Raw genomic sequence first — 9,883 nt, 5'->3', positions numbered from 1 at the left:
CTTTCTTTTAAAAAATATATGTATTTACAAAAATTTTGTTCTAAGTACTGCTTTAGTTATATCCCTAAAGTTTTGGGATGTTGTTTTTGTTTTCATTTATCTCAGAGTATTTTGTTTCCCTGTGATTTTTAAGAGTATGTTATTTAATAACTATATATTTGTACAATTCCCAAATTCCCTGTTACTTTTTTCTCATTTCATTCCATTGTGGTCAGAGAACATGCCTTGTATGATTTCAACAGTTTTAAGTTTGTTACAGCTTGTTTTATACCCTATTTTATGTGCTCTTCTGGAGAATAATCTGTATGTGCTTAAGAAGAAGGTGCACTCCGCTGTTGCTGGGTGGTGTGTTCTAAAGCTGACTTTTAGGTCTAGTCAGTTTATAGTGTGTCCACATTTGCTACACTCTCATTGATCTTTTGTGCAGTTGTTTTAACTGTTATGCAAAGTAGGATATTGAAGTCTCTAGTTGTTATTGTTGAATTGCTTATGTCTCCTTTATTTCTATTTTTGCTTCATGTATTTTGAGGACTCTGTTGTTAGATGCACATATATTTATAATTATAACATCTTTCTGATAGCTTGAGTCTTTTAAAATTGTACAAGAACCCTCTTTATTTCTAGTACCTTTTTCATTTTAAAATCGATTTTGTCTCTGAGGTGCTATGTCTTATAGACACAGTATAGGTAATCTAGCTTTCTTAGAGTTGCAATTTGCATGGTATATTTTTTCTACTCCTTTTCTTCAAACTATATGTATATATATATAAATATATATGCATAAATATATATACATATAAATATATATATATAAATATAAAATGTGTCTCCTCTAAACAGCATATAGCTGGCTCTTGTCTTCTTATCCATTCTACCAATATTTGCCTTTTAATTGTATTAGTTTATTCATGCTTAATGTTTTTATTGACATAGTTTTATTTATGTTTGCTGTTTTGCTTTTGTTTCCAATATCTGTGTATTTGCATTGAATGGATATTTTCCAGTGTAATTTTGTAATAATATTAATAATTTTTAAAACTGTATTTTTGATCTATTTTCCTAGTGGCTACTCTAGGGCTTACAGTATATATGTTAATTTAACAGAAAATACATGCTTACAGGTAAGACTCAGATTTAACATAATCACATAATCACAATGAAATAGACAAAATTTACTCATATGCGCTCTATTTCCCCTTCTCACACTTTAGCTATTATTTTTATACATATCACATATATATGTTATAAGCCCAACATGGGCTGTAGCCTACCAGGCTCCTCTGTCCATGGGATTTTCCAGGCAATAGGCCTGGAGTGGACTGCCATTTCCTTGTCCAATTGATAGTATTACTTTGCATATTTTAGTCTATGAGCTTAGAGAGAAGAGTAAACACATATTTATAGTTTTTTATTTTAACATTTACCTTCTTATTTACCATTTTTGGCTTTAAAAATTTCTTCTTGAAGGTTTGAGTTGCCCTCTTATGTCATTTCCTCACTTGAGTATAGCTTTAGGTAAATATTTGTCAAATATGTTACATTTCTATATTTTGAAAGCTCAACAATAAATTATATATATATATATGTTTGTGTATGTATATATATAATTTTATCCAATAGCTTTTACAATCAGCTCTGAGGAGAAATAAAGGAAACATTCCTGTCTTTTATAACTAAGTATATGATAACCTATGCTGACACCTTTTGTTCCTGTGGGTTTGAATCTATCTGGTGTCACTTCTTTTCTGCTTGAAGACCTCTCTTTGTATTTTTTGAAAGACTGGTCTACTAACAATGAATTCTCTGTTTTAAATATCTTAGAATGTCTTTATATTGCTTTAAGTTTTGAAAGATAGTTTTGCAGTGTGTAGTATTTTGATTGACTTTTTTAAACCAGCACTTTGCATATGTCATCCCACTGACCTGCGGCCTCCTTTGTTATTTTATGAGAAACCAACTGCAAATCTTACTGAGATTCCTTTCTGTGTATTATATTGAATCACTATTGTGTTGGTCCTTTCAAGACTGTCTCTGTCTTTCAACATTCGATTATGATGTGTTTTGGTACAGATCTCATTGCATCTGTTCTACGGTGAGGTTTTAAGCTTCTTGGATGTGTACATTAATATTCTTCACCAAATTTATAATATTTGCACCAGTTATTGCTTTAAGTTTTTAGCATTTATTTGTTTTTGGTTGTGCTGGGTCTTTTGTTTCTATGTGTGGGCTTTCTCTAGTTGTAGTGCATGGGGGTGCTTCTCATCAGGGAGGCTTCTTTTGTTGCAGAGCATAGGCTGTAGGCCCTGGGCTTCAGTAGTTGCAGTGTGTGAGCTCCAGGGAGCTCAGGCTTCAATAGTTTCAGCTCACAGTTTCTAGAGTGCAGGGTCATTAGTTGTGGAGCATGGGCTTAGTTGCTACATGGCATGTGGAATCTTTCCAAACTAGGGATCAAACCCATGTTCCTTGCATTGGTGGGCAGATTCTTTATCCACTCTGTCACCAGGGAAGTCTGCTTTAGATCTTTTTTTTTTAATGCTCCCCCCTCTCTCTCCCCTCTCTTTCTAATATTTCCATTTAGTATGTGTTTGAGTGCTTAGATACTATCTCGTATTTGTCAGAGGTCTTCATTTTACTTTATTCTTTTCTCTTTCAAATTGCATGATCTCCATTAATCTATTTTAAAGGAATCTGATTCTTGCTTCTACCAGCTTGTATCTACTGTATAGCTGCTCTAGAAAAATTTTCATTTCTATTATTGTACTTTTCAACTCTAGACTTTCCACTGAGTTATTTCAAAAATAACCTTTATGTCATTTTGATATTCTCTATCATTTTTCCTTTCTTTAGATATGGCTTTCCTTAGTTCTTTGAACACATTTATAATAACTGCTTTGAAGTACAGTTGACCTTTGAACAATGTAGATGTTAGGGGTACTGACCTGCTCCATAGTCAAAATTCTGTGGATAACTTTTACTCCGCCAAACCTTAACAATTATTAGTTAAATAACCTACTGGTGAATGGAAGTCTTACTGAAACATGATCAGTCAACATACGTTTTTATGTTATATGTATAAAAAATATTTTATACACTTATGACATAAACTTTCTCTTAATTTTTTGGGTATTTCTAGGCTATGTGGTTCTTCTGTGAGTTCTTTCAAATTTTTGCAAATCTCAAAATTTGTCTACTACATCTATTGTGAAAAAATTCCATGTAAGTGGACCTGTGTAGTTTCTATCTGTGCTACTTCAGGGTCAACTCTACTATCTGTTAAATCAGATATTCGGGCCCTGTTTAAGCATTTTCTGTGTTTACTATTTTGTGCATGTATAGGTCACACCTTCCTGTTTCTTTGCATGTCTCATACGTTTTTATTTGCAGTTGAAATTTTCTATAATATATTGTAGCATTTTTGGATATTGATCTCTTCTCCTGAAATGTAAAAATGGGCAGTAAAATGAATATACAGTTAGATCTGACTTATAACCTATTTCTTTATCTCAGTTTTCTCAGATGTGGAAGAAAGAGATACTGAAGAAAGAGAAGTAGAGATGTTTCCAGGAAAGAAAAGAATGAGAAGAGGTATAAACATTCTTATTCTAGAGAATGATAGATATTTCTTTCCTGCTTCCCTGGTTGAGTATCATGGGATGTATGGAGTGAGAGGGCAGCAGGAAGGAGAGCCAAAGCAAAGAGAAACAACTTCTCTATATTCTCTTTTTGAGAGTAGTAATCTGATTTTATACTGAACTACTTAAAAAAAAAAGCCTTATGAACTGTGTGTTTTTGGGAAAAAAAGTGAGAGTAAGACAAAGTCCAAAGGAGAATAAAGGAGAGATGTTTATTTAGCATTGTCTTTGACAATGAGAAATGAGCCCTTTGAGTTTTCTGTCTAAATCAAGTAGTGTAGAAGGCTAGAAGAGTAGCTAAGGGATTTTCTTTTTAAGGAGCAGCAGCTGCTGCTGCTAAGTCACTTCAGTCGTGTCCAGCTCTGTGTGACCCCATAGACGGCAGCCCACCAGGCTCCCCCGTCCCCGGGATTCTCCAGGCAAGAACTCTGGAGTGGGTTGCCATTTCCTTCTCCAGTGCAGGAAAGTGGAAAGTGAAAAGTGAAAGTGAAGTCGCTCAGTCGTGTCCGACCCTCAGCGACCCCATGGACTGCAGCCTTCAAAGCCCCTACTAATTAGGAGGAGTTTGAATTTGACTGGATTGTGTCCTTGTGTTGTTTCAGTCTGCCAACATCTTTTTCTTCATTTTCTAACAACATCACCTCCTTTAATCTGAGGGTGGAAAGCTTCTCTTCCTCTATTTCTCATGTTCAAGAGGAGCGGTTAACCCTAGGCCTTACCCTTCATCCTTCAGTTCTCTGTGCACCTTCTGTGAACTTTACTGAATTCATGTGATAAACATCTTTTCCCTTTGTTAGAGCAGTCAAAGTTAGTTTCTGTTGATCTCCATAAAAAAATCCCTCGAGACCCAGACCCACGTGCTAGATGTCCCTGAAGAATTTTATAGTAGTTAATGAAATCCCCTAACACTAGCCAAACGACGTTGATAATAAAGCAAACATCTATTTCACATTCAAAGACAGTGAAAAAAAAAAAAGAGAGAGAGAGAGAGAGAATAACTATAAAATGAAGAATTTGTTTAAGAGCTTGATACTACTGATCCTTGAAATGTTAGTCCAGAAGAAATTTTGAAAGGGTAGCTGGATGCCAGAATGACTCAATTCAGATTTTGAACAGGGGACTGGAAGAAAAGTGGAAAGAGGTCAAGCTATTCCTTTAAACTATTTTAAAGATGCAAACAAAGAGCTAACTACAACGCAGAAACTAGTGTGAGAAAATCCTGCACACACTGCCAAAGCAAAGTTACGAGTCCTAACGGTTTCGTCCTTAAGTCCTACCCCTCTGGGACTTTCGTACAATGAGCTGCCCTCTAGCACTTCCTGCTGGAGGGGCTGCTGCTGCTGCAAGTGCAGCAGTGTTGACAGGTTCCCCCAGTGCTCCCCCTCTCGGCAGGGTCATCTGTCACCCGTGTTCCTTGCCGGACTTCCACCTCCCTGCTGCTTTTCTCCTCTGTGCTTTGTGGCCAGGCTCTCTGCTGATCTCATGCCAGGGCTTTTATATCACTGTCTCCTGTCTTTTTTGCCCCTGCTCTCATCTCTTCTAGCTAAGGTGAGACTCTGTCTTCCCTTCTGGCAGAAAGAGTAAATTCTTCAACACCTCATTCCACAATACTCCCTCCAGACAAAAACAAATGCACTGATCCTGGCTCACAAACATGAATTCTGTTGGTTAGCTGTCAGTGCTTGTCAGGACTCAGGAAGCAGAGGGTCTCGGGGTGAACAGGAGGTTCCAATGCCATAAAAATTAAGCTCTCACCTTGCTCTTGCTCCAGGGTGAGAAGGGCTTCTGACCCTTGAGGCAAAAGCACTGGGTGCAGTCCTGTACCTTCCTTGATCCCCAGGTTTCTCTATGGGGGACTACAATCAACTTCCTGCTTTTATGCCTATAGCTCTATGAGGTCCCATCACAGTTAGTTTATGTGAAATTTTTCATGCTATTTCCCAGTCATTTTATCCCTCCGTCTGTTTTCAGGAGGAAAATCCTCCTCACTCTTTTGGAGAGCTTGTTTTATGACTCTGGGTGTCCTGCCTCTCCCCACTTCTCCCTACCGGACACCTGCAGTTACCTGAAATCACATCCTCATGGATGTCAGCACTTTAGGAGCAATTCTAGACTGTCAGATTTTCAGTTGAGAATATATTTTGGGAAATTTTGATGCTGGAAAAGATTGAGGACAGGAGGAGAAGAGGGTGACAGAGGATGAGATGGTTGGATGGCGTCATCGACTCAATGGACATAAGTTCAAGCAAACGCCAGTAGACAGTGAAGGACAGGAAAGCCTGGTGTGCTGCAGTCCATGGGGTGACAAAGAGTCAGACACGACTGAGTGACTGAAGAACAGCACAATGCAGAGAAGACGTATGGATTTTTTTGTGTGCAGACGAAGTTGATACATCACCAACAAATAAATCTATTCATCTCAGCATACTCCTTCAACTCCAAAGATAGGTGCTTGTGCCAGTGTGTGGGTGAGTCACATCACTCCTCTGGACAATCTAAAGTTTGAGTGTTGGGGAACAGTAACCATTTTAAAAGCTTTTTATTTTATATTGGAGTATTGCCAATTAACAACGTTATGATAGTTTCAGGTGGACAGTAAAGGGACTCAGCCATACATATACATGAACCCATTCTCCCCCAGACCCCTCTCCCATCCAGGCTGCCACATGACATGGAGCAGAGTTCCCTGAGCTTTATAGTGGGTCCTTATTGGTTATCCATTTAAAATATAGCAGTGTGTACTTGTCCATCCCATACTCACTAACTATCCCTTCTGTCCTTGGAGAATAGTAAATTTTACTTCTTCTGTTTTTCAGAGACATTCACTGACTTGCGCATGGTGGTCTGTGTACTTTACCAATTCTTTAGAGAAAGGGAGAGGAGAGAAAGGTCACACAAGTATGAGAGAATTGAGAGAGGTGTGAATCCTAGTTCTTTTTTCTTTACTTTTAAACAAAGATTAAATTAAGAAAGTGGGGGCAAAGATGACAATGGAAGATAGACAAAATATGGCAGGTTTTAGCAAAGCATTTTTAACACTCTAAGGCTGAATAAAAGTCCAAAGGAAAAAGTACATTTTTGATAGTGTGGGAAAGATTAAAAGAAAACAACCTTGAGAAAGCAGCATGTTAAAAAAAATATATATACACACATATGTAGATATAAAATTATGACTGATTTGCATTGTTGATGGTAAAAACATGTTTTTTAGAATTAAAAAACTCTAAACTTTTAGAATTCATGTCAGAATTAATGACACATGATCTCACACAAAACAAATCCTGGTTGGAAAGATTCAGAATACTTCAGATTGTGGCTCAATTGGTAGTTATTGAAAGCTTATTACCTGAAAAGATTTATATCTGAGGCTTTCATGTATGTGATCTCATTGAACACCTAAAGTAATCTTATAAAATTGTCATCATTACTCCCATTTTATAGATGAAAAAACTGAAGATTGAGCCAATTAAGTTATTTGAGTCAAAGTGAGAGATGAAACTATTCCCTCCTACCTCCTCCCCAGCTTTATTGAGGTATAATTGACAGGTATAATTATAAGATATTTAATGTGTACAATTTGATGATCTGATGTACCTATGCATTGTGAATGATTCCCCCATCAAGTTATTTAACACATCACACCTCACATATTTGCATTATTATTAGTATTTCTGGTGAGAACAGTTAAGTTCTACTCTGTTAGTAAATTTCAGTTATAAATACAAAACACAATGCAATGTTTTCCACTATAGTCCCATCAGATCCTCAGATCTTATTCATCTTTTAAGTGAAACTTGTACCCTTTCATCAGTTGCTCCCTATTTCTCCCAGCTCCCAGCTCCCAGCCCCTCACCATCACTTTTCCACACTCTGTTTCTATGAGTTGCACTTTTTTAGATTCCACATATGAATGATACCATCTTCTTAATGTTCTTGAGCTGTTGAAAAACCAGTACAATTAGTGAGACCCAACAGAAGCCAAAGGAAACGACTGACAGAGAGAAATGAGCAGAACCCTCTCTCCAGGCAGGAGAACTTGTAGGCAGGCAATTAGCCAGTTGCCTAGGGGAAAACAGAAACTTTCTCCAAGGATGGTGCAGAGCCCTTCACTGCCAAAGCCCTGGGGTTTTGGAGGGGCTCCTCATACAGGCTTGAGCTCATAAAGATCCATCAGGCAGAAGTGAGAGCCCTGGGAGAAGGGCACGTACCCTCCACCTCGCAGAGCACATTTCACAACTGTTGGAAATGTGACAGGTCTATGAAAAACTGAGTCTCCTAAATTGTCATGAATCTTTTGGGGGACTGTAAAAAGCACAAGTTTTTCATCATGATGGGGAATGAAATTAGCGGAGTACAACTATAAACACTTGTAGGACTTGTTCTTTGATTGCAGGAGGGTTCAACCCACCCACAGCCCAGGATGATTTGCTCATCTCACCTTGACTGGCACGCAGGGGTCTTACCTTTTTAAAGGACCTTTCCTACCTAATAAATGTACCTAGTGGAGAGACCCCCATGCCTACTCCTGACCACATTAAACTACTCTGAGTGAAATCCTGCCCTGAGCAAACATTTTATTCATGCTCTGCTCATGCTTCTTTTAGACATCTGTGGGGCTGAATCTCTTTATTTCAAAATGAGGGACACTGCTTCAAAAGTCATTGTCTTGCAGAATGCAGGCAGTGTAAATGCTCAGGTAAGAGTGAAAATAACTGATGCTCAAGCTTGTTTGGGGGTGCAGGTTTGGGTAGAGCCAAGGAAGGATTCATGGCCTTCCCTAGTGGCTTAACAGTAAAGAATCTATCTGACAATGCAGGAGACATGGGTTCGATCTCTGGGTTGGGAAGATCTCCTGGAGAAGGAAATGGCAGCCCACTCCAGTTTTCTTGCTAGGATAATCCCATAGACAGAGGAGCCTGGTGAGCTACAGTCCATGGTGTTGCAAAGAGTCAGACACGACTGAGCAACATTAAAAGAAGGATCGCAGTGGTGATTTAGTGTAAGAGAACTCTACTAGCCTTGGAGTCCGAAGCTCAAGATGTCAGGTTTGGCATTCAGCGTTAAGGGGTGATTTTATTTTTTATTAAAGATTTTTTTTTTTGCATTCACATATAAATTTTTTGAAAAATGCTTATTTATTTGGCTGCTTCAGGTCTTAGTTGCAGCAGTCGGGGTCTTCATTGTGTCATATGGGACCTTTTGCTGTGACGCACAGATTCTCTAGTTGCAATGTGAGGGGTTATAGTTGCTCTGAGGCATGTGGGATCTTAGACCCCCAATCAGGGATTGAACCTACATCCCCTGCATTGTGAGGCAGATTCTTAACCACTGGACCACCAGGGAAATCTTCTAAGATACTTTTATTGAAGTATAGCTGCTGTGTAATGTTAATATAAGTTACAGGGTACAATATAGTGATTCAAAAATTTTAAAGGTTAAACTTCATTTCTAATAATGATAAAATATTGGCTATATTACCTATGTTTTATCCTTGGAGCTTATTTTATATGTAGTAATCTGTACTTTTTAATCCCCTGCCCTTATCTTGCTCCCCGCCCCCATCCTTCTCTCCACAGGTAACCTCTAGTTTGTTCTCTATATCTGGGTCTGTTTCTGTTCTGTTATATGCACAATGTTTCTGTATTTTTTTTAGATTCCACACATAAGTGATGTCATACAGTATTTGTCTTTTTCTCGCTGACATTTCACTTAGCGTAATACCTTCCAAGTCCATCAATGTTGCTGCAAATGGCAAGATTTCATTCCTTTTTATGGCTGAATAGTATTCCGTTGTGTGTGTCTATATATTTCGCATATTCTTTATCCATTCATCTGTTGATAGACACTGAGTCTGCTTCCATGTCTTGGTAATTGTAAATAATGCTGCTAAGAACTTTGAGGTGCATGTTATCTTTTCAAATTAGTGGATTTTTATTGGATATATACCCAGAAGTGTAATGACTGGGCTTGTATGGTAGTTCTATTTTAGTTTTTGTTGTTGTTTAATATTTATTTATTTGGCTACATGGGGTCTTAGCTGTGTTATGCAGGATCTTAGATCTTCATTGCAGAATGTGGAATCTTTAGTTGGGCATGTGGGAATCTAGTCTCCTGACCAGGGATTGGACCCAGGTCCCCTGCATTGGGAGGGTGGAGTCTTGGCCACTGGACCACCCGGAAAGTCCTTATTTTTATTTTCTGAGAAGCCTCCATACTATTTTCCACAGTGGTTACACCATTTTACATTCCCA

Source organism: Ovis canadensis, chromosome 2 (assembly GCF_042477335.2).
Source record: "Ovis canadensis isolate MfBH-ARS-UI-01 breed Bighorn chromosome 2, ARS-UI_OviCan_v2, whole genome shotgun sequence".
In the NCBI taxonomy this organism is placed as follows: Eukaryota; Metazoa; Chordata; class Mammalia; order Artiodactyla; family Bovidae; genus Ovis; species Ovis canadensis.
The sequence above is the reverse complement of the archived record's forward strand: the minus strand, read 5'-3'. Positions refer to the sequence as shown.